This window comes from Pelobates fuscus, chromosome 4 (assembly GCF_036172605.1).
Source record: "Pelobates fuscus isolate aPelFus1 chromosome 4, aPelFus1.pri, whole genome shotgun sequence".
Taxonomy (NCBI): domain Eukaryota; kingdom Metazoa; phylum Chordata; class Amphibia; order Anura; family Pelobatidae; genus Pelobates; species Pelobates fuscus.
Window position 1 is genome coordinate 63,054,193 of NC_086320.1, and position 24,237 is coordinate 63,078,429.

The following is a 24,237-nucleotide window of genomic DNA, read 5'->3' on the forward strand; positions in this document are numbered from 1 at the left end:
TGAGAAGACGCTGGACGTCCATAGGAAAGCATTGAGTAATGCTTTCCTATGGGCGGTTTGAATGCGCACGGCCCTTGCCGCACATGCGCATTGGGCGCTGATGTTGGCAGGAGGAGGAGAGTTCCCCAGCACTGGAGAAAGGTAAGTGACTGAAGGGGTTTTAACCCCTTCAGCCCAGCGGGAGGGGGGCCACGAGCGTGGGCGGGACCTAATGACCCTATAGTGCCAGGAAAATGAGTTTGTTTTCCTGGCATTATAGTGCTCCTTTAAGGCCCCTTTGTACACATTGCTCATATTATTGCAGCATAATTGTAGCAGTGCCTGTTTGACACCTGACATTTTATGTGCACCATTTCAAAAGGATACCATACATTTTTTATTGAAGCTATTTCTAGTTGTCTCTGTTTCTTGGCTACGTATCTAAATTACTTTTTCTAATTCTTTGAATGCCACTGGTATATTTGTACTGACTGAGTCCCTTTCAAGTCATTTGTGCATTATATGTGGTCATATTATATTAATAGCTCCAATTTATTTCACCTTCTTATTTGGATTCCTAGTTCCTTGTGTGCCAGTGTTACATTTTGACTGGTACAATTTCTAGTGAATTCTTTGATGGTTTTATCATTAAACAAATTCTAAATAATATTCCTCCCCCTTTCCCCCCTCTCCCCCTCTGGGCAAGATTTACAGTGCCGTTATAAGGTTCTGCACAGGATGCCTGGTGCTTCCAAGTCAGTATAATGATAAGTTAGAATTCAGAATATTATATACATTATGAGTAGCAAGTAAAAACCCAGAAAGTCCCAGGGTATCCATCACTTTATTAAACAATTGTTGGGTTGGTGTCTTCAAGACCTTTCACTTATTACTTTTATACATTGCCAGATTAGGAGCCTATTGGGCCTGGTGGTGATGATTATGATTAAGGCCTTAATCTTCAATGCGCCCCTGCCCCCCTTTATATATATAATTTGCCAGTCATTGATGAGCAGCAGGGCACTCCGGATACTCATACAAGAGCGAAAACTGGAAGATGATGAAGAATTCAGTTGAACAGTTTAGTAAAATTCACAGTAATGTATGGTGTGTATCACCGTGCTCCACAGCAATAAAACTCACAGTACTGTATAGTGTGTATTAGTGTATCACAGAGCTCCACAGCAATAAAACTCAGAGTAATGTATAGTGTGTATGAGTGTATCACAGAGCTCCACAGCAATAAAACTCACATCAATATATGGTGTGTATCACAGAGCTCCACATCAATAAAACTCAGAGTAATGTATGGTGTGTATCACAGAGATCCACAGCAATAAAACTCAGAGTAATGTATGGTGTGTATCACAGTGCTCCATAGCAATACAACTCACAATAATGTGTGGTGTGTATGAGTGTATCACAGAGCTCCACAGCAATAAAACTCACAGTAATGTATGTTGTGTATGAGTGATGGGTATTATAGCACTGAGGTGGGTGCGGTTGTAATAATAGGGTGAAGGGTATAATGACAGACTGGGGGTATTTGATAGGCTGGAGGGTGGGTGATGACTATGAGGTGGGGGGGGGAGGGCGGGTGGAGGATGCCACAGGTTGAATGCAAAATTGCAATGTAAATTTGTGAGCTCACAGGGACTCTCTTTCGCCATATGGGGATGTAGGCTTAGCAGGGGCTCTCTGTCCCAATGTAGGGGTTGCAGGCACAGCAGGGGCTCCCTCTCACCATGCATTGAAGCTCTATTTCAGCTAGGCTCTCAGGAGCTCCAATTGTAGTTGAGGCCGACTGGTGACGGGATCTCTATACGTTTCCTGAGCCAGGTAGCTCAAGGTTCAGGAGCCAATCAGAGAGAATCAGTGGGCGGGAAGCAAGTGTTTCTAAGAAGGGCATATACAGTTACTAACGAGGAGGCTTGGCTAAACCATTTTTCTCTTTAACAGATATTTTTTTAATACGTCTTAATTTTGTCCAAATGTTGGTTTGACTAGGCAGAATTTCAGTAGCAAAAACTTGGTTTGGGAACCAAGTCAGATGAACCAAAAAGTTGTGAAAATGGGCCAATCAGTGTAAAAATATGTATATTTTTTACAGTACCCGTACATGAGTCTTTTTTCACTATCTTGTTCACAAATAAAGTTAGAAAAAGGAACATCTAGACGTGGTAAAAGGGCAGAACAGTAAAAAAAAAAAAAAAAATTTGTAAAAAGATAAAAAAGAAGAATATTAATTATATATTGTATATTAAAATAGATAATTTTTTACTGCTTCTCCTGGTTTTCCCTCTATTTCTCACTTCTCACTTGATCTGTGAATATAGATAACATTTAGTGACACACCTAACCATCAATATCTTTTTATCTTAGGAATCATCTCTTTTTTTGGCAGCAGAGTGGAATTCTGAATCACAGTCCAAAACTTAGATATATATCTAAGATACTGCGCAATACCCTCAGACTCCCAGGGACCCTAGAATGAGGAAAACATATACCACCCAGGAGAGGTGGGAAATTTAGTTTATTTTTATAATTTAAAAAAAATAAATGTCATGGGCCTGGAGCTGCAGCTCCATTAGTACTTATGTTAGTCCAGTCCTGTTTTTATGTACAATTTAATGATACGAGACATGAATGTTTGTAGTGGGAACCCTGGCTATCTGTTCCAGAATTAGCTTTCACTGTTTTTTTTTTGTTTTTTTTAAATAAATATTATCTATTTGAGCTTCAGGCAATACCGTTTTAATAAGAACAGGGGGGAAGAGTCAGCACTAGATAACAGACTAAAGGGCAGCAACCCAAAAAAGGAAATCCCTCAAGACCCTTTAAAACAAGATAGAAAGACACAAAAGGGGTAGGGGCTGCGCCCGAGGCTAATATAAATAATCTATGATAACAGACAACCAGACCAAATGGTCTAAATAAAAAATACAACAAATAGGCCTATACAAAATAAAACAATTTTAAAAAGTCCCAAGCGTATAATAAAATTCAAGAATAAAAAATGGTAGGTAAAAGTCAACATAAAAAGTCTCTCTATATACCAGGATAAGGGGGGGAAGTTGGCAATCCTCAGGAGTTGATCCGTCCGGATGGTAAAAATATCAGTATATGTGGAGAGAAAGGGAAAACGACAAAATAGCCGATGGTGTAATATAATCAGGATCCAGTAGAAAATTATTAAAATGAAGGTAATACACTCACATTTGGAAGAGCTCTAACCAGCTCTGGGGTAAAGGGCGTGTAGCGGTATGATCCCCGCTAACGGATATAGTGGAGAGGTACGTCCGTCAATCCAGGCTTGGTAGGCAATGCTCCAGGGTATATATAAGAAAACAGCGATAGTGCTCTCAGTGTATAATGGAAAAAATAATAATAGATATATAAAATGTACTTACAAGTGTAGAGCAGAGGATACTGCTCGTTAAGTTTGTGTAAAAACTGGTAAAACTTAGTTCTATAACTATTGGGGTGTTAGGGCTACTGTGGGTAGACAGCATAATATGTCCCAATCAAGAGTTCAGGTGGTGACCGCTGCATTCTGTGCCGCTGGAGGTTTCCTTGGAACGAATGTGGTCACTTTCGCCGGGTCCCAGCAGTGGTTCGTGGGTTCATTCCTTTGAGGACCACCTGGAGGCAGTGAGTCTGGCGGGATTCCCAGTGTGGGCATTAAAGCCCTTGCTTCCATGATGTCGTGGACTGCGTGCCGGGTCTCTCCCTGGAGGATCAGGAGTGTACGTGACAGCCGCCATCGGTATGGAATTCCTTTCAGTCGGAGGAGAGCGGTGAATTGTTTGAAGGACCTCCGCCACGCCAAGGTGCTTCCCGAGAGATCTGGGTAAAAGGTGAGTTGCATACCCTCGAAGTTGTAGGGGTCCTGGTCCTTGATGGCTGTGAGTATTGCCGCTTTGTCCCTACCATTGCGGAAGTGGACTATTAGGCCTCTCTATGCTCCTGTAGGGGCTTTTGGTGCTTTTGGTATGAGAAAACAGTCCTCCACAGATATAGATTTAGCCTGTCGAGGAGAGAGTAGCGCCACCGTGAGACACCTCAGCATGTGGGGCAGTTCTTCTGTGGATATGGCCTCCCGGACGCCCTTGATTTTTAGGTTATTTTTGCGCCGCATATCTTCCATCATCGCAAGTTTATTGTCGTACATTTCGTTTTGCTTCTGGAGCCCCAGAATTGTTTGTTGCATATTGGCAAGTTGTTGGGCGTGCACCCCTGCTGTGGCTTCTACCGTTCCGATACGGCTCGTCAGGCCTCGGAGGTCAGCGCGCAGATTTGCCACATCTGCCTGTATATTGTGTTGCAGTTCTGCCAGCAGACTTTTAAGCACTGCTGTTGTCACTGGGTCTGTCCCTGGGCTACCCGTGTTTGCGGCAGGTGCTGGTCTAGCCGGTATTTCGTTCTCGTCGTCGTCCAGCGACAGTTCGTCCGACAGGTCGGAATAGGCCTCAGGATAGTCGGCCATTTTGGGCCCGCTGGCCTGTTGTGCCTGTCTTAGTAGCACGCCAATGTCGTGGCTCGTCCGGGGCTTGTCGGGCTTTATCCGCTTGCTTCCCCGGTCGGCTCGGTGGAGCGGTATTGCGGTTAAACGGAGAAGTTTCTTGCAATATCACGGAGCTCTGAAACTGTGCGACCATGCGGCTCAGTCGCTTGGCCACTCCCCAAATTTTATTCATTTTTATATAATTTAAAATGTTTGTTATCATTTGCTCTGTGATTGGCTGACCCAATTTTTGGCGTCAATTTTAAAGTTATACTCTCTTATTTAAACTCTGTATGCCAGGTATGATGGTCTATACCATTTTGATAAAGCCTTTTTATGGTGAAACGCGTTAATGGTTTTAAATTGTGTATTTTAAGCAATAAAAGTTTTTTGGTTATTAAATTTTTATACAAATTCTCTTTTTATTGTATTTTACTTGCACTTTCTTATTTTCCTGGCATCTTTTTATTTTATTTTATTCTGTATCCTGTACTAAAGAAATCCGAGGTGGGGATTATTCCACCAGCGCTGAGTTAATAGAGCAGTATCCTCTGCTCTACACTTTTATATATCTATTATTATTTTTTCCATTATACACTGAGAGCACTATCGCTGTTTTCTTATATATACCCTGGAGCATTGCCTACCAAGCCTGGATTGACGAACGTACCTCTCCACTATATCCGTTAGCAGGGATCATACCGCTACACGCCCTTTACCCCAGAGCTGGTTAGAGCTCTTCCAAATGTGAGTGTATTACCTTCATTTTAATAATTTTCTACTGGATCCTGACGATATTACACCATCGACTATTTTGTCGTTTTCCCTTTCTCTCCACATATACTGATATTTTATCTATCTGTACGGATGAACTCCTTAGGATTGTCAACCTAAGGAGTTCATAATAAAATTCAAGAATAAAAAATGGTAGGTAAAAGTCAACATAAAAAGTCTCTCTATATACCAGGATAAGGGGGGGTTATCCTGGTATATAGAGAGACTTTTTATGTAACTTTTACCTACCATTTTTTATTCTTGAATTTTATTATTGTTTTATTTTATATAGGCCTATTTGTTTTATTTTCATTTAGACTATTTGGTGTAGTTGTCTGTTTTCATAGATTATTTATATTAGCGTCGGGCGCAGCCCCTACCCCTTTTGTGTCTTTCAATACCGTTTTAATGCCGAGTTAAAGCGTTCATGTCAAGTACTCAATATTCTTTTGTAGCTGCATGCAAACCACAAGAATTACAAATAAAAAGAGTAATCTGGACATAATTATTTATGCTTTACTCACTAAACCAGGAACAACTGACATGGGAATTACACATTTTGAGACAAAATATACCCCAAAACGAAACATTTTTCAGACTGGCATTTTTGGGTCTAAAATTAGCAATTCAATTATTAATTTTCAACAAATCATGATATAACAAATAAATCCCTTATAAAATATAGGAAATTTGAGTGTGTTAACTGTTAATGTCTTTTGCTACAATAAACTATAGCTCACTAATGACCATCTTGACCTTTGCTTGAAGATGGGGCAAAACCAGTATTTACGAGGTGGTGGAGCCAATGGATTTTCGAGTCAGATGCACACAGCAGGAGCTCTCCTTAGGCTTTCCCAATATATACGGACACGTAACCTTGACACCAAGGTCTCCCAGGTCTCTACGCCGTGGTAACAATCCCCAAAAGCTAATGGGGAAGAAAACTAAAAAACATTGGCCGATCCTAGCCCTGGATCCCAAGATATTGGGACATTGTTAGGCCCGAACGGGCAGAGGCCTCTACCTGAGCTTACTCGGATGAGGAAAGTCTGCCTGAATGGCTATCTAGCACCTGTGGTAACCCAAGGGCCCTTGCAACTTGAGATACTGCTCCTTCCACTAAGGCAGATAGCAAGTCTCTACTTCATAAACTTATGTTTCAGGCAGACGTGGCTCACCAACAGAATTGTTACAGATTTGGGTGCCACAAAGGTAGCACAAATAGCCACAGATGCGGCTCTTGGCACAATAGAAAAGAGCAACACTGACATGCTTTGCCACATGGTCGCCCTGAAAAACAGGACCAAGGCAAGAAATGTCTGAGAGCCTCACTGTGGTTGAACTGCCTCACTTTATTCGACAGCTCCTAGCTGCGCTGCTACCGTCGAAACAAGCCAAAATGGCAGTTATGGACTAATGTTTCTGTTTACCTAAAACCACTAGGGCGCCCCCAGAGACTTCAAGAGATGTTCTCATTAAATTTGTACGGGACTCTGACCGAGAGATGGCCATAGGGGCGACGAGAAGCACCCCATCTATGAATTTTGGAGGCAGCATGCTCACCTTCTACTGCGATATGTCCCGCCACATCGTCCTTTGGAGACGGTCCCTCCAACAACTTACCCAGCACCTGTGGGATCATAATGTGCCCTACAAGTGGGGCATACATCGGCTCCTTGTGGAGAAGAATGGGAGAACCCACTCCCTTGCGCATCTCCCTGAAGCACCCTCCCTACTTCAGGAGCTGGATGTACCAGCTGGATCCTTTTCAGGAGCTTACCGCCAGTCGTGGTCTATTGACCATATCACCCCGTTCGAGATCAGCAGAAACAAGGTCCACCAGCATGAAGAGTGACCTCGCTCAGTTTTGTCTCCTATATTTGATTTTTTTTTTTTCATTGCGCTAGTTTATTGTTAATTTAATCTGGCTCCATGAACTGACCCTCTATATGCGTACTATTCTCTGCCCTAGCCCCCGACAGCTGATTTTGTCGTGGACATTTCTTAGCAAAGTTTGTATGCTTGTCTACCACACAACTAAAATAAATATATATATATTTTTAAATAGTATTGACCGGTCTAGTCTGACATGTCTACTTTACGTTCAGCTGATGCTCTAAGCAAATCAGTGGCGCTTGGCTCCCTGATTCAAGCATCAGGGAAAAGTGGAATTAGAGGGACAGACCTAACTGGCACAAGATTCAACACTTTGGGGTTAAACCATTTGTAAACGGCTAAACCTGTAAAGGTAAGCTGGCGTACGGGACCTCCTACCACCATAACAACTTCATTCTAATAGCAAATTAACGAAAACGTAAAATGATTGAGGTAAATGACCCGGAACACATAGAAAGGTAATAGACACAACAGTAATGGATCAATTTTTTACTGTTATTTTTTTCACTGATTAGCAGAACAACCTATTTGGTTTAGGAGGGCTAGGCTGACAGATCAAAAACTAATTTTATCTCAAGACAGGGAGGCTCATATTGTGCATATCTCTTTGTGTGCTTCTTTTGTCTCAGTAGATGTGTAAGTCTAATATTTTATGTTACATCAGTATCTATTGTAACTGATACACTATTGTGACATGTTGGGGCATTTTCTATCCCAATATATCTTTTCGATCCACTTAGTGAGATGGTTTTTATAACATTAATGTTGTGTCTGTGACCTATCTATGTGTTCCATGTCACATACCTCAATCGTTTCATGTTTTAAGTAATTTGTTTTCAGGTAATTCTAAGAGCATTGCATGGCTGTTTTTTCCTATTGAGCAGTATTTAGGTAATATTCCCCTTTCTATTTGAAGCTGGAATATCTACTGTTTACTATCTATTAGTTATTATTTATTCACATTTTTTTAATGTTTCCCCTTCTTTTTCTTTTTTCTTTTTTCATTTTGTTCTTTTGTTCCCTATATAGCCCATTAAAAATTTGTGATATTCATTCCGATAAGTTGTTATGGTGCCCGATGGTTCCATTTAAGGATGGTGGAGACTGACGCCATAAGGCATTTATCTTTCATTTTTGTTACATACTGTTCTATGTGTCTCCGATGTATGAATTGTAAAAGATTGGAATCAATGGAAACCTTTTATTTTAAATACAAAACCGATAATTTGTGTGTAATAAAAAAGATAAAAGTGTTAATAAACACCCACATGAAAAAGAAAGAAATAAAACACACAATCATTTCAGGTTACTCCCCTCGGGACATTTTCCTCTGTCCTGTTTCACAGCAATAGCAGAAAATTTAAAGATGCAGCTAACATACAACAAATTAACCACAATAGCATAAGACTGCCACAAGACTATCCTGGTCATTCGTTATAGTAAACATTTAAAGTGAATTCAAGGAGAATACCAAATATTAGACTAAATTAGCCGAGCTGATGGGTATCTTCCTGTTGTGCCCAGCTCTGTTTATTGCATGGGTACCTCTGTATTTTGCTCAGATCTGCTTATTGTATTGCTATCTCTGTATTGTACATAGCGAGTAGTATTGTATGAATATCTCTATATATTATACTAGCTCTGAATATTGTATGGGTTTCTCTGTATTGATTGCAGCTCTGTGTATTGTAAGGGGACTACTAATACTTTTGAGCACATGAGGTTAAGCGGACAGATCCCACAGGTTAGAAGACAGTGGGTGTAACGGATCACCTGGCACCCCGACTGAGTACCTCCGTTAATGGATGCTCCTAGTGCTTCCTGAGGACTCCAAGCACTCTGGCAGACACCACAATCACCGAATCCGAGAAAACCTTTAAATTCTCCCAAGCATATGAATGCTGTAGACCATTGAATAGGAACCATATGAATAGGCTTGTACTCCTAGCAGTCAACTGGAACAGCATGCAATAAATCCTTCCCCCCAATAATGAGACGACACATCACTTTGAGGGTAAAACAGGAACTCTCGACTGGCTCATCCAGCCTGGCTTTTATTACACTTGTACACTTACAGGCCACACCCAGGGGGAGGCATAAAATAACCAATCACATACATGGTTCAGCCCACACATCCCCTCCCCTCAGATAACATTAAACCCAATTATCCGGTACACTTTTCCAGCCAAGTTCTGGATGTACCCCAAAAACAGGGGGTACACCTTTAAATCCAGCATCGCTGGATAGCCCTTATTCAGGGGGACAACATATCCAAAATTCAAGTCATTCGGATGAACAGTTCGGGAGATATGAGGTTCCAAAGATTTGACCGACCGCATGGGTAAAGTATCCGAAAACAGTTCCATGCATTTTGGCCCTGCGGTCGGTCACAAACAAGGGAATGAAAACAGACGAATTGCCTGTGTTATAGAGCCTGGAGAGGGTTTGAATGAATTCCCTTGTTTGTGGGGTTCTTTCTACCGAACGGCTGGTCATTCGGTAGTTTCTATACGAATTTCTGGAAGTATGGAGGTCTCAGCGGTGTTTGCCTAGTCAAGTGTCCGATTTTAGTTCCAGACACTCGACGGCAAAACACCGCTGTTCGGTAGTTTAAGATGGCCGCCGCCACGTGTTTGTTTCCCGAATGGCGGCCACCCAGAGGACAAAGAATATATTACACTGATTGCCAATTACCCGTTTGCAACATTGTTGCAAACTGTAATTGGAGGCACACTTATTCCTGGGTGGTCTGGTTGTTCGGTAGTTTCACTCAATATAATGAATGGAGTGATTCTACCGAACAATCAGGTGAATGCTGCATACATATCCCAGGTTAAACTCAACACATAAATACATATGTAATATTAAAGGCAGTATACTGGAATATGCTCCACAGTCTTAAAGGGACAGTAGTCCCAAAAGTCCCAATATGTCCATCGCTGATTTTAAAGGGCCAGTAGCAGCAATATAAAGTACAATATGCCCCAAATAACCCAGGGGCCATAGTCAGCAGGTAGGAGGCTAGCAAACAGGCTTCTCCAGGGCCCAGTGGCGAGGTTGGTTTCGCCACAGTGGGCTTCTGAGTTTAGTGGCGGAAGTCATGTTCTGAGAGGAAGGGCCAGCTTACCATCACTTTAGAACTTCACCAGGTGTCACTGCAGGTAACTATCAAGCCATAGATAAATGGGTACAACCTCAATGATGTGTCTCCATCCCCTGTGGTACCTAGGCAGCCGTACTACTTATTACTAGTATTTTGTATTACCTCCAGATACCTGCAAGTGTACATGTATTCTATAAATCATAATAACAACAAGACTGGAGACAGTTTTCCAAATAAAAACTTGATTCATCTTTTTGTTCTGGAGCAGGGGAATCACTTTGATGATTTTTTGTTTGTTTGAAGAAACCATTTAAATATATAATAATAAATGTAAGATAATTATTAAAAATGAATAAAAAGAGAGAAGCGATATATAAAAATGTGTAATAAAGTTTTTGTCTGGCACTTGATGCCAAATGGACACAGCCTGTTATACAGCAACAAAGTCTGCCTAAAAACTTCAAGAGGAATCTTCCTGATGTCTCACTCCAGGCATGGCAAGTCAGACGGCCCGCAAAACACTCCTGGGCATTCGAAAACCAACAAACACATAGGGGCGCAAGATGAACTTTGTGAGGCACATAATGAAGTTGTGGACATATTGTCCACAGTATATATATATATATATATATATATATATATATATATATATATATGTGAATAGGTTGGCACAAAACATAAGATTAATTTTAAAAAATGCAGCAACCATCAAAGAAAATCTTGGTAATAAGATTAAACAGAACACATAAAAGTGCTGGTGTGCAGTGTCTTATAATCACTCTGTGTCAATATCTTATATATAGAAGGCTTTATCAATAAGCACACATGTATCAAACCCAAAGTGCAATCTCAGTGTTTAAAAACCATTAAAAAAAAAAGTGCAGTTGTCATGGTTATATAAAGTGACATGGGCTTATACTTGTGAGACATCAATTCAAGTATCTAAGAAGAAAGCAGAAAGAGAGAACTCCTAGTTCTCAAGAATATGCGTTTCTTAACATTAAATCACCGAGAACCCCAGTCTTTTACGTCCTTGCAAAAGTGCACAAGGATTTATATAACCCACCCGGGAGACCTATTGTCAACCGGTGGGTCCATCTCTAATAATTTGTCCAAATATATAGATTCTTATCTTCAACCAGTGGTATAACCATCACAACTGCACTTTTTTTTAATGGTTTTTAATCACTGAGATGGCACTTTGGTTTGATACATGTGTGCTTATTGATAAAGCCTTCTAAATATAATATATCGACAGAGAGTGATTATAAGACACTGTGCACAGGGCTGGCGCTACCTGTTAGGCAGACTAGGCAGCCGCTTAGGGCGCCCCTTGGGAAGGGGCGCCGCCAGGAGCGCCGGCCCTCCTCATGCTGCAGCCGCTCGAGCGCTCTGTAGAGAGCCTCAGGCGGCTACAGCTTTGCCCGGGCTGGTGCGTCCATGAGGGCGCACCGCCCGCGTGCAGCATAAGGAGAGGGGCTGACAGGAGGGAAGCGCTCAGCGCTCCCTCCTGTCATTCCCTCACTGTAGCGTGGCCGAGCCCTGTATGGTCCATGGGTACAGGGAGCATCTGTCTCCTGTACCCGGCCGGACTAACAGGAAGTGTGCACGGAGTGTGCACTTCCTTTCAGTCCAGCCGGGTACAGGAGACAGATGCTCCCTGTACCCGCAGACCATACAGAACTTGGCCACGCTACAACAGAGGAGGGGAGGGGAGAAATTGACAGGGGGGGAGGGGAGAAATTGACAGGGGGGAGGAAGAAATTGACAGGGAAGGGGGAGAGGAAGAAATTGACAGGGAAAGGGCGGAGGCAGAAATTGACAGGGGAGGGGGGGAGAAAGAAATTGACAGGGAAGGGGGAGGGAGAAAGAAATTGACAGGGAAGGGGGAGGGAGAAAGAAATTGACAGGGAAAGGGGGAGGAAGAAATTGACAGGGAAGGGGGGAATTGACAGGGAAGGGGGGGAGAAATAAATTGACAGGGAAGGGGGGGAGAAATAAATTGACAGGGAAGGGGGGAGGGAGAAAGAAATTGACAGGGAAAGGGGGAGGAAGAAATTGACAGGGAAGGGGGGGAATTGACAGGGAAGGGGGGGGAGAAATAAATTGACAGGGAAGGGGGGAGCAAGAAATTGACAGGGATGGGGGGAGAAATAAATTGACAGGGAAGGGGGGAGGGAGAAAGAAATTAACAGGGAAAGGGGGAGGAAGAAATTGACAGGGAAGGGGGGAATTGACAGGGAAGGGGGGGGAGAAATAAATTGACTGGGAAGGGGGGGAGAAATAAATTGACAGGGAAGGGGGGAGGGAGAAAGAAAGAAATTGACAGGGAAAGGGGGAGGAAGAAATTGACAGGGAAGGGGGGGAGAAATAAATTGACAGGGAAGGGGGGGAAAAATAAATTGACAGGGATGGGGGGGAGAAAGAAATTGACAGGGATGGGGGGGAGAAAGAAATTGACAGGGATGGGGGGGAGAAAGAAATTGACAGGGATGGGGGGGAGAAAGAAATTGACAGGGATGGGGGGGAGAAAGAAATTGACAGGGATGGGGGGGAGAAAGAAATTGACAGGGATGGGGGGGAGAAAGAAATTGACAGGGATGGGGGGAGAAAGAAATTGACAGGGATGGGGGGGAGAAAGAAATTGACAGGGATGGGGGGGAGAAAGAAATTGACAGGGATGGGGGGGGAGAAAGAAATTGACAGGGATGGGGGGGGAGAAAGAAATTGACAGGGATGGGGGGGAGAAAGAAATTGACAGGGATGGGGGGGAGAAAGAAATTGACAGGGATGGGGGGGAGAAAGAAATTGACAGGGATGGGGGGGAGAAAGAAATTGACAGGGATGGGGGGGAGAAAGAAATTGACAGGGATGGGGGGGAGAAAGAAATTGACAGGGAAGGGGGGAGAAAGAAATTGACAGGGAAGGGAGGGAGAAATGAATTGACAGGGAGGGGGGGGAGAAATTGACATACACACACAATCACACACAATGCACCCCTTACACACAGAAAAACACACAATGCATTACACAAACAATGCGTTACACACACAGACACACACACACAAGCAATGCAACCCTTACACACAATGCATCCCTTACACACACAGACACACACAATGGATTCCTTACACACACTCAATGCACCCCTTACACACACTCAATGCACCTCTTACAGACGCACACACTGCATCCCGTACATACACAGAAACACACCTTGCAGCCCTTACACATACAAACACAGATTCACACAATGCATTCCTTACACGCATATCAGGACATCCCCTACACACTCCACCCCCTGTGAACAAACTCATTGGTGAAACATCGTGAAGGTGGACCCTGGGACCCAGACATTGAGCTGTGTAAAGGGACCCCCAAAAATGGAGCTGCTTCTCGTTCTCCCAGAACATTGATTTTTGTGACCACAGTTACAAACAGCCTCCAGAGAGCCTGTTCTACACCAGACCAGTGGAGCCAGACTGCAGCTAGAGCCCATCATCATACTCATCTGGTTGTAAGTAGGCAATCTAGTATATTATTCGTGGCACTAATCTCTAATTTACCTCACATTTAAGAAACACTATAGTCCCCAGAACCACTGCAGCTTATATGTAGTGGTTCTGGTGTCTATAGCCTGTCCCTGTAGGCCTTTTAATGTAAACACGGCGGCACTGCAGCACTGGCGTTGGTTAACATTGCAGATCATATGGATGGGGCATTGTGATGTCACATGGGGGGGCGGCAAACTTTACTTTTGCCTAGGGAGGCAAAAATCCTTGCACCGGCCCTGACTGCACACCAGCACTTGTATGTGTTAGTATTGTCCACAGTGGCTGTTGACCATGACAGGATCCTCTCCAGACTGGAAGACAAAGAGGACTGCACCAGTAGAAATAACGCACAGGTGTAAAACATTCCAGAATTGGTTACAACTGAGAAGATGCCACAATACCTGCTATTTCTATTTAAATCCATCCTGCCAGCTCTCCTGGCTCATGGATCAATCAATCTCAACGTCTCCCCAAGCTCAGGGACTTAGCAGTAGATATAACTTTCTGTTACTAATTGAATTAATAATTATCTCTGCTGGTCTAAGCTACCATTAGCCAAAAACTCTATAGCCAGACAATTTAAATCACATACCCCCCAACCATTCACCTGGTAACCCAGTCACCACATACAGCACGAATATACAAAAAGATGTCTCACCAGAATTGTCCCTTTTATGATGTGATGACATCACTCTGGTGTCCTGACATCATCAACACAAAATGGCATAATTGCTAACGCCCACTCCTATTTTGGAGCCGTGGATATCAAGTAAACAACCGAGGCCTAGAAATACTTACATTTTGTATCTGTTCCGTTGTGCCCTGTTGTGGTTTGTGGCTTGTGATCCCAATAGTATATTCCTTATTATATGATTTCCTATACAGCACTTTAATGACTTCCCTTAGACTTGTTCCCACGATCGCCTCAGTTCTTCCACGTTCATTGGAAATCCACACCGCCATGCAATCCACATCTTTCATCATTTCTTTTTTTTTGTGTGTGAATATTATTTTTATTTATTCGTAGTGCAAGTGTTAGAAAACAGTGAGACTCGCAGGTCTCCAAGGTGAGTTATTGCAAAAAGTGTCAGTTCGGGCTCGCAGGCCCACAGCGTTGATGGACTCGCAGGTCCCAATTATCGGGTTTTATGTACCTCATATTATAGAAGTTTGTATACACGTTATAGTTGAAATGAACCTCATTCACTGTAACCGTCTGTGGTTAAGGTTTGATAGCAATATGTACTTCGTCGGTGCGTATGGAGTAAGCACCGTTATCTGTGCCTGTTATATATACAATAACCTTGGTGTGATCGCTATATTATAGATGTCTTACACAAGCACCGTCCGTGTTTCGGTGTGCACTAGCTTTTACTCGGTTCATACATTGCAATTGTGGTTCGTACTGTGTATGTGTTGGGGCTCACAGGCCTCTCTCTTAACCTCAATTGTCGGGCAACTCGTGGGGCCCCTTGTCCTGGGTTGTGCGGTTTTGCCCTGGTTGGGTTTGTGTGTTCCCCGCCGTTACTGTTTGTGTGTCATGCGCTTATTTAGGGGTGTGTCTGTGTTGTGGGTATTAGGTTCCACTGTTCTGAATATGGTTGTGACTATATTCGTGTCGTACCCGGGCTTGTCGGGGGTTCGTTGTGTGTGTTATAGGGGCGTTATCCCCGATAGATCGGGGGGGTTTGTGTGGTTCCATGTTTGTTTCTGTTCAGGATTCGACAATTCCTCGTTGCGGTGGGTGCGGTAGACTGGTTTCGGGCAGTTGTATCACTCGGGTCGTTGAGAAGAGGGAGGTTAGTCGGGGGGGGGGAAAGAGGGGAGTGGGGGTGGTCTAGATTAGTCATCTGTTGTCTGGAGCGTGTGTTCTGAGTCCTATCTGTCTGTGCCATCGGGGTCGGTTCTGAGTTCCAGTTGGAATCCTTCCTTTGCTGTCTCAAGGATCCAGTACGTCCATATGTCCATGTAGGTCGTTGGGGTAATATTGGCCGTCATGGTCAGCTCCTCTATTGTCCTGAGTTCCTCCATTTGGCTGAGCCAGGTTGTGAGCGGAGGCGTCACGGTCTGTTTCCAGAACTGGGGGAGCACTCGCTTGGCCACATTGAGTATTCTAATGGTCATGGATTTTTTGTACTTAACTTTAGAGTGGGGAACTGGAGTGTGGTGCAGGAGCATTGCTGCCGGTTCCAGGGGGGGTGGTGCGTCCGTAAATTTCTATAGCATTTTGTGTATCCAGTATGGTTTGATCATCGCGCAATCCCACCAGATGTGTTTTATAGTGCCTTCCTCTCGTTCGCATCTCCAGCATAGTCTGGAGTGGTCTGGGTTTATGTGGTGGAGGAGGTGTGGTGTCCTATACCAGTGTGTTAGTAACTTGTAGGCTGTTTCTTGTGTTTTACTATGTGTGGAGCAATGGTGTGTGAGGTAGCAGATGGATTCCCATTCCGCATCTGTAAGTGTGTTGCCGTGGGCCGCCTCCCATTTTCCCATGAAAAGGGGTGTCTCGGATGGGGTTTCTGTTTGTAGCATGGAGTATAGGAAGGACACTCCATGTGGGAGTTGGTCTGGGTGTATCTTTCATCATTTTTAAAGATGCCCATGGACAACTGTGTATTGCTCAGTTATTGCTTGGCATGCAATACAAAGTTGCTTGTGAGCTTTTACAGAGTTATTCACTAAAGGGAGAATTCATAGTGAATTTAAAGAGAACGTGAAATAACTGTTTTTAAGTTTGACGAATCCTGCCTGTCTATGGCTGCAAATTTGTCCAATCCTGGCCTAAGACCTAGCGCCTGGACATCGATTGAACTGTGAATTTGTGCATCTTCACATGTGCAATATTCAATACTGACTACTAAATATTTGCTTAAATTAATTATTAGATATTGTGACGGTAGTAGTTTATATCACCGTCCAATATTCCCTTTTTCCCCATAAAAGAATATTCCCAATAATCCACAGGAATAAATAACGCTGGTATCGCCAAATAATCCACACATGAGCCAAAGCTTAATGCTGGAACAAGACAGATTTTCTGAAAGCAACAGGCATTCAATTTAAACAGTAACAGACTCCTCCTCTGGGCCAGGCTAGATAATTGAGTTTCAGCAACATACTAAACTCAATTATCTGCTGGCCAGAAACATTACAATTTTCAATTTTTTTTAGAAAAGTACTTTCTATAACACATACAATTATAACATTGACATCCCTGGGTAACTGAGGATACTGGGAGTCACATATCCAAATCTCACAAAATTCCGTTCGGTAGTTTCCGTGTCGCATCGTGTGGAAGTTTGACCGGCTCGCCATGTGGTGGTATCCGTTTTACAGTTCCATGAAATCAGCAGCAAGAGCCAGTCTCCGTTCGCGCCTAATTACATGTAAACTACCATACGAACGTTGCAGTTGGTTATATAGAAATGCTCCCCTTGTTCGGTAGATTCCACCTCCTGAATGCCGGTTTGATTCATGGAGTGGAAAGTAGTCAGCCGGGACTTCCATGGTGACCGGGTGTTCGCGGAATTGCCATGCCGAAAACAGTTCCAGGCAATTCATGCGTAAGTCCCGCTGACCGCATTCGTGAGATTTAAGATGGCCGCCATCCTTTGTTCTCGCCACGTGTTCGTATGCCGAATGGCGGCCACCTAGGAGCAATTAAGTTACGGTTTTCTCAACGTTCTAAGTTCTGATTGCTACCCTGGGTGGTCTCTATTCGGTAGACGGATACATTGCTCAACTACACAAAAGAAACAAACTTATTACATGAATTTACACTGCAGGGAGAAGGCATAACCGAAAGCACACAGGTAAATACATAAAAATCCTTTACAGGTATATCCTTTCTTTTTTTGATTGCACTAATCTCCATACCCTAGTCTACACATCTTGAAGAGACATTACTCTTATCAAAGAGTGTTATTCTTCATACAAAGTCACACAACTTCATACAACTCATTTCTCCTCTCTCAATTCCATGGTATATATCTTCTTCCTTAATAGACCATATACATTTGAATCCCGGATCTTAAAGAATCAATATCTTTTTCAACAAAATCATCAGTTAGGTTCCAAATTAAAAAAAGGAAGGCTGAGGCACCAACACAACTTGTCCTCAAGTAAAATGTGTGGTATCTCATATTTATTGACCGATAAAGAGCTGAACAAGGCCGACCCAGCAGCCAAGAAAATGACATGACATTGAAGAAGTCAATGTGCTGTAATATGAGATCTTTAGTAGTGTGTGTGGAACTGCACTCACTCCCATAAATCTGAGCCAGGGTGCTTGCTGAACCGGAATCAAACATCAGATTTTATAAAAATGAATAAAGTAATAGAGGTCCAGGCACTCCTTGGTTCAAGATAGGTACTTTATTAGGAACCACAACTGCAACATTTTGACCCCAAGAGGTCTTTGTCAAGCTTGACAAAGACCTTTTGGGGCGAAACATTGCTGTTGTGGTTCCCAATAAAGTACCTGTCTTGAACCAAGGAGTGCCTGGACCTTTATTACTTTAGTAATATGAGATCTTGGGAAAAGAAAATGTTTGGGGAAGTAAAGACACAGTTCAATCAGATGCCCAAGATCATACACATGTTACTTTGGTATTATGGTTTGTCTAACCACCACGTCCTTGATAAACCATTCTCTTTACAGACACGTTTAGTAGTTGATTTGACAATTCTCTCCTTGTAAATCACTAGAAAAACTCCATTAATAATACATTTTTGTTTCACATTGATCACATAACCATCATCATTTTTTCAGAAGATTGTCATTAAAATAGTTCCAGCCAAATGTCAGATCCTTCTGTGTCCGCCAACTGACATATCTTCCTGCCCCAACAGCGTGACATATGTCTAGGAAAAACGGATCAACTGTCACTACAGGAGACTGAGTATCGGAGGTTAATTTATAAGTAATCACTGACCAGGAATAAATCCCCGCTAGGTGAGTCAATAAACAATAATAAATGTATCACATAAAATGTAATTACATCACACAGACATTAGTAAACTAATTACATTTCTCTCACAGATGCTGGGTATAACTACATTACAGCAGTGGATCCCAGGTTCCTCGAACAACCAACAGTATCAACATCTGGTCAGCAAGACAAACCTAGTCACAGCGCACTCCAGACATAACTAGCTTTGAATTTGTGTTGTACAGACTTGCTGTTGATACCTAACTGAGCCTAGAATGTTAGGGAAACATAGTTCTGTAGAAAGCAGTTTAAATGCTGGTTGCTTCCTGGGATTTTTATTTATGTAATCCGTGCTTTGCTTTATTTTAGCAGCATCAGTAATGATTTTTTTTGTTGTGCAGGAATGAGACAAGCCTTCTAAATGTCATTTAAATACATACCACCTGAGGCTTATTGTGCTTTTGTGTTTCTTTGTAGCCTTTAAGTACATTTCTGTGTTCATTGTTTGTTTCTTGGTTTTGCCTCATCTAGAATGACAATGTTGGCTTCTGGTTTCCTTGACATTGGTTAGTTTATCAGCCTTGTTTATTTCTGATAGTCCCACCTAGGTATATTATTTAAAGGGACACTAAAGACAACCAGATCACTTAATGTAATTTAAGTGGTCTGGGTGCAGTGCTCCTGTCTGTTTAACCCTACATTGTAAAAGATTGCAGGATCTGAGAAATTGCAATGTTTACTTTGCAAGGGTAAATACACTTCGAGTGGCTGTCTTCCAGATGCTTACTCGTGCCTAATGGAGTTTTACTTTGCGAAACGACATTGGACATGTTAAAGCTTTGCAATTCCCCATAGGAAAGGACTTCTTCAATGTCTTCCCATGGGAAAATGTTAATGCATGCAAAACACACTAGGTCCCACCATCACTGTGACATCAAGGGAGCCTCGGCGCTGAAATTAAAAATGTTAAAAGGGTTTTAAATCATTTACTTGGCCAACTGTGGGGAAGGGGGTAATCCTTTTGGGTGTTATGGGTGTCATGTTACTTTAAGTGTATGTTTTACCCTGTCAGTGTTTTATTAAAACTGGCAAGCCCTTTTTTCTTTTTTTGTATCTTCTTTGTGAAGATTGGCCTACACCTTGCAATCCTTTTATACTAGATTCCTTACAAGTTTTTATAAAGTAAAACCTACAGATATGACACGAAGGGCAGCAAACATTTCATAGCCAGCCATTAGAATATAAAGAGTTGAAGATGGTCACAAATACAGATTATTTCCCTGTAACAAGATTCTGGGAATAGAACAGATACAAAGTATGGTTAATAGTTATTAGTATTATTGGTATTTATAGAGTTCCAACATATTCTGCAGAGATTTACAATATTATAAGGGGAAATTTAACAATAAATGAGACAATTACAAAATGCTACAGGAACAATAGGTTGATGAAGACTGTGTTCAAAAGAGCTTACAGTCTATGAAACTACATTTGATGAGCTATGGCTGTAAATGTCCTAGTGCCCCCCATTTCTACCTGTCTCATGTGTGAGTGTATAACAGAGCTCCACAGCAATAAAACTCATAGTAATGTGTCTGTAAACTACAATAAATGTGTTTAGAAATCAGTCTGTGTAAATAAGATACACTGTTCTTGTTATAAATTAAATGTTAGTTACTTAAATTGTTATTAGTAAGTCACTGGAAATTTCTCAGAACAGTCCCGCCCCTGGCACCAGCCACACTCACACCCTCTAAAATTAAAGTGTCCCTCTATCCATTTCAAATGTTGGAAGGTATGCTATATTGATTACCATGTGAATAGGGCACAGCTTATAACAATGACTGGCATAGATAACATAAAACATGTAGATAGCTACATAGATCATTTTATTTTATTAGCGTCTTGTGTTTACATTTCGACAGGGTACGGCTCTCCATTAGTAGCACATCATTATTAATCTGCTTATTACCACTGATTTGCTAGCTTTAATATTGCTAGCTTTAACCATTTGAATCAGGGGTTGCTTGTATTGTAACTGCTAATGAAGGTCCTGTATGTATATATATATATATATATTTATATATATACATACATACAGGACCTTCATTAGCAGTTACAATACAAGCAACACCTGATTCAAATGGTTAAAGGATGTAGATAGCCCCCAGCCCTTATAGAACCATCCCCCACCCCCAGAGCTTGCATTTCAAACCAAGCCAAATATGTCACTATACAAAATGCAGAGTAACTGGCTTGAAAGAACTGTGATGCTATAAGGGAGTGGAAAGCACATTACTGAGCAATGTGTCACATGCCTCAAGCACAGAGCGAGATGTACATATAACATGGTGCTGACATATAGGATAAGTTATGAAACCTGATTCTGTATATTAATGGACTGAAATACAGACCTTCTCCCAGTGAAGGGGTTGCAATCATCCTCACTCTTTGCTTTGATATATCAGAAATATAAAAATGTTTTAACCTATTAGTTGTTATTTTCCTTTTTATTTTATCTCTTCATTAAGTCCCTTATTCATCTACTATCTCGTGACATCCTTCTACAAATGCAGTTTAAAAGGCAGCGGGAAGGCATCTGCCTTTTGGAATTTTCAGATGTACCTTAGTATTACACTACATGTCACGGTAATTCAAAACCATACAAACCCGTAGTTGGTTAATTCTTGTGAAAAGAACATACAACAAAATTACTCCAGGCATATTCATGATGTTTTGACCTTTACATAATAATTTATACCTGTGGAGTCAGTTGTCTTCTCCAAGGTTATTCTCTTATTTTGTCTTTTGTTTACTTTTTGATAAAATGAAAATGACATATTATTTAATGAAAATATTAAAGGAAGACTGTAGGATCAAGAATACAAATATGTATTCCTGATCTTATAGTGTTAAAAAAAAACTATTTAGGTGGCCGGCCACCCCCTTGCCCCTCTTAAATAAAGTAAAAACTCACCTTTATTACAGCACAACGCAATTCTGCCGGTGCTGGCTTTGTACTGGTTGGCTCTGCCCCCTTGGCTAAGATCATCTGAAATGATGATCTCAGCCAATCCAAAGCTTTCGCATGGGACAGCACTGGGTGGTTAATGTACTCTCGTGGCAAATCGCAGCGTTGCACCAGTCGAATCAATGCATCTCTATGGGGCAAGTTCAGCGTCTCGATGCAGAGTGTGGAGACACTGAATGTCAGTGCAGCACTGACCCTGGAAGCACCTCTGGTGGCCGTCTGAGTGACGTCCACTGGAGGTGTCCTTAGGCAGTAATGTAAAACCTCTCTGAAAAGGCAGTATTTGCATGGAAATACCTGCAAGGACTGACTATTCTCACCAGAACAACTACATTAAGCTGTAGTAATTCTGGTGAATATAGTCTCTCTTTAAGGCTGCTATAAATGTAGTGGGGTAGTAGACTATTCTTATGCACCTAGGGTACCTCTGCCTACCTGTACTGGCACGACCTTGTCACTTTTTATATAATATATTTGACATGCACCAATGAGCCTGTGAAGTCACATGATGCCATACTTCAATATCACCAGCCTATATATTAGGAACCCCAGGGACAAATGTCACATCAGAAAAAAATGTGTGGGGGTAGGACTAGGGTATATAAAAAAGAGTGAAATAAAAAAGAAAAATGACTTTCTTTCTATTTCTTTTATTATTTTTTGTTACGATCTCCTTAAATATTGCATCTTTTAAATAATCCTTCAGATGGTTAGTAACACCCTGAAATGCTGGAGATTGGATTCTGAGGTCAATTGGATAATTCTTCTTAGTTAATTGAGGTTTATCAGATCATCCTATTGTTTTTCAAAGCAGTAAAATAAAGCACATAAAGGGTTCATTGTGGTAAGCTGGCAAGATAAGAAATACCAAGCCCATTCATGTGCATTCATTAATTCCAATAAATCAGCATTCTAAACCAAATGATTCCATAGGGATTTCAAAAAGACTTACTTAGGGTTATTTACTAAACATGGAAATGTCTGGTATTGACCAGGAGAACTGCAAATTCTAGGCCAAAATAGGTGAAATAATGATTTTTTAAACCACTCATAATGTTAGTCATACTGTGTACAAGTTGGAGGACTGGCGTTCAGGAGTTGTCTGTCTAAAGTTCTAAAGCCGTTAGTATACCACCAATTCGGCAATTAAATAACAATGAAATAACTGCAGGGAGCACTTTCAACACTCCCTTGTGGTCCTGCCACTTAAAATCATTAGAGAATGAGCCAGGTTGCTGTCACTGAGTTACCATGGCAAAAATCTGGCTCATTTATTGAGCACCCCACTGGAGGCAGAGGTGCAGACCACAAGCGTCCCCAGTGGACTAGAAAGGATGCAGTAATCAGCAACCTAAGACCATGAGGGATCATGGCCTCACAGCATAACCAGCAATTATGTCTCCCTCTCTGCAGATGGTTAAGCAGGAAGGGGTAAAACCAGTTTATTTTTTTTTTACATTTTATCAAAGGAATGCAAATGCTTTACTGTTCTCTTCACCATTTAGATTCAGGGCTCCCAGTAATTACAATTAAAACAGGGTATTAAAAGTTTTTTTCCAGCGCTATGATACAGTTCCTGCAATAGCCGATCTGCTACCAGGAACGTCAAGCTGATTCTTTGTCTTCTCATCCAATCCAACGCCCTTCATAGAGGAGCATTGTGGGCAAGTAGCGCATGCACGGTCAGCGCCCTGCTCCTCCAATCAAATGCTCTCTGTGAAAAGCATTTGAGGAGGTTCTGTGTAAATTCTGAGTCTGTCTAGGTTCTCTTTGGGAAGCCTGGTTGCCAGGAAGACAGTCACCGGAGATTGGCTTGGTCCTGTGTTTAAATTGTAGAGCTAAAATGACAGGGGCACTGCACCCTGATCACTTCATGAAGATGAAGTACATAGTTACATAGTTACATAGCTGAAAAGAGACTTGCGTCCATCAAGTCCAGCCTTCCTCACATTTGTTTTTTGCTGTTGATTCAAAAGAAGGCAAAAAAACCATTTTGAAGCACTTCCAATTTTGCAACAATCTAGGAAACAAAATTCCTTCTTGACCCCGGACTGGCAGTCAGATTAATCATTGGATCAAGCAGTTATTACCCTACATTGAAAGATTATATCCTTGAATATTCTGTTTTTGCAAGTATGCATCTAGTAGCTGTTTGAACATCTGTATGGACTGGGTGGGTGCCTATAGTGTCCTTTTAATATCATACATACAACCCCCAGAAACAATCAAACACAGCCAACCCAACACACAGTCAGCCAATCACACTTTGTTTCTTGTGCTAGGCCCGGGCCTTGCGGTTCTTAGTAACACTACTGACATAGTTATAGATTTCAGTGCAGGTTCATGGTAGTTCAGAATTTCCATAAAGTGTGAGTAGAACAGCTGATAACATGTATAATTCTAAAGTATCTCCAAATTGATGAAATCGCAAGCTGTTTAACTGACACAATCTCTAGATGAAATTG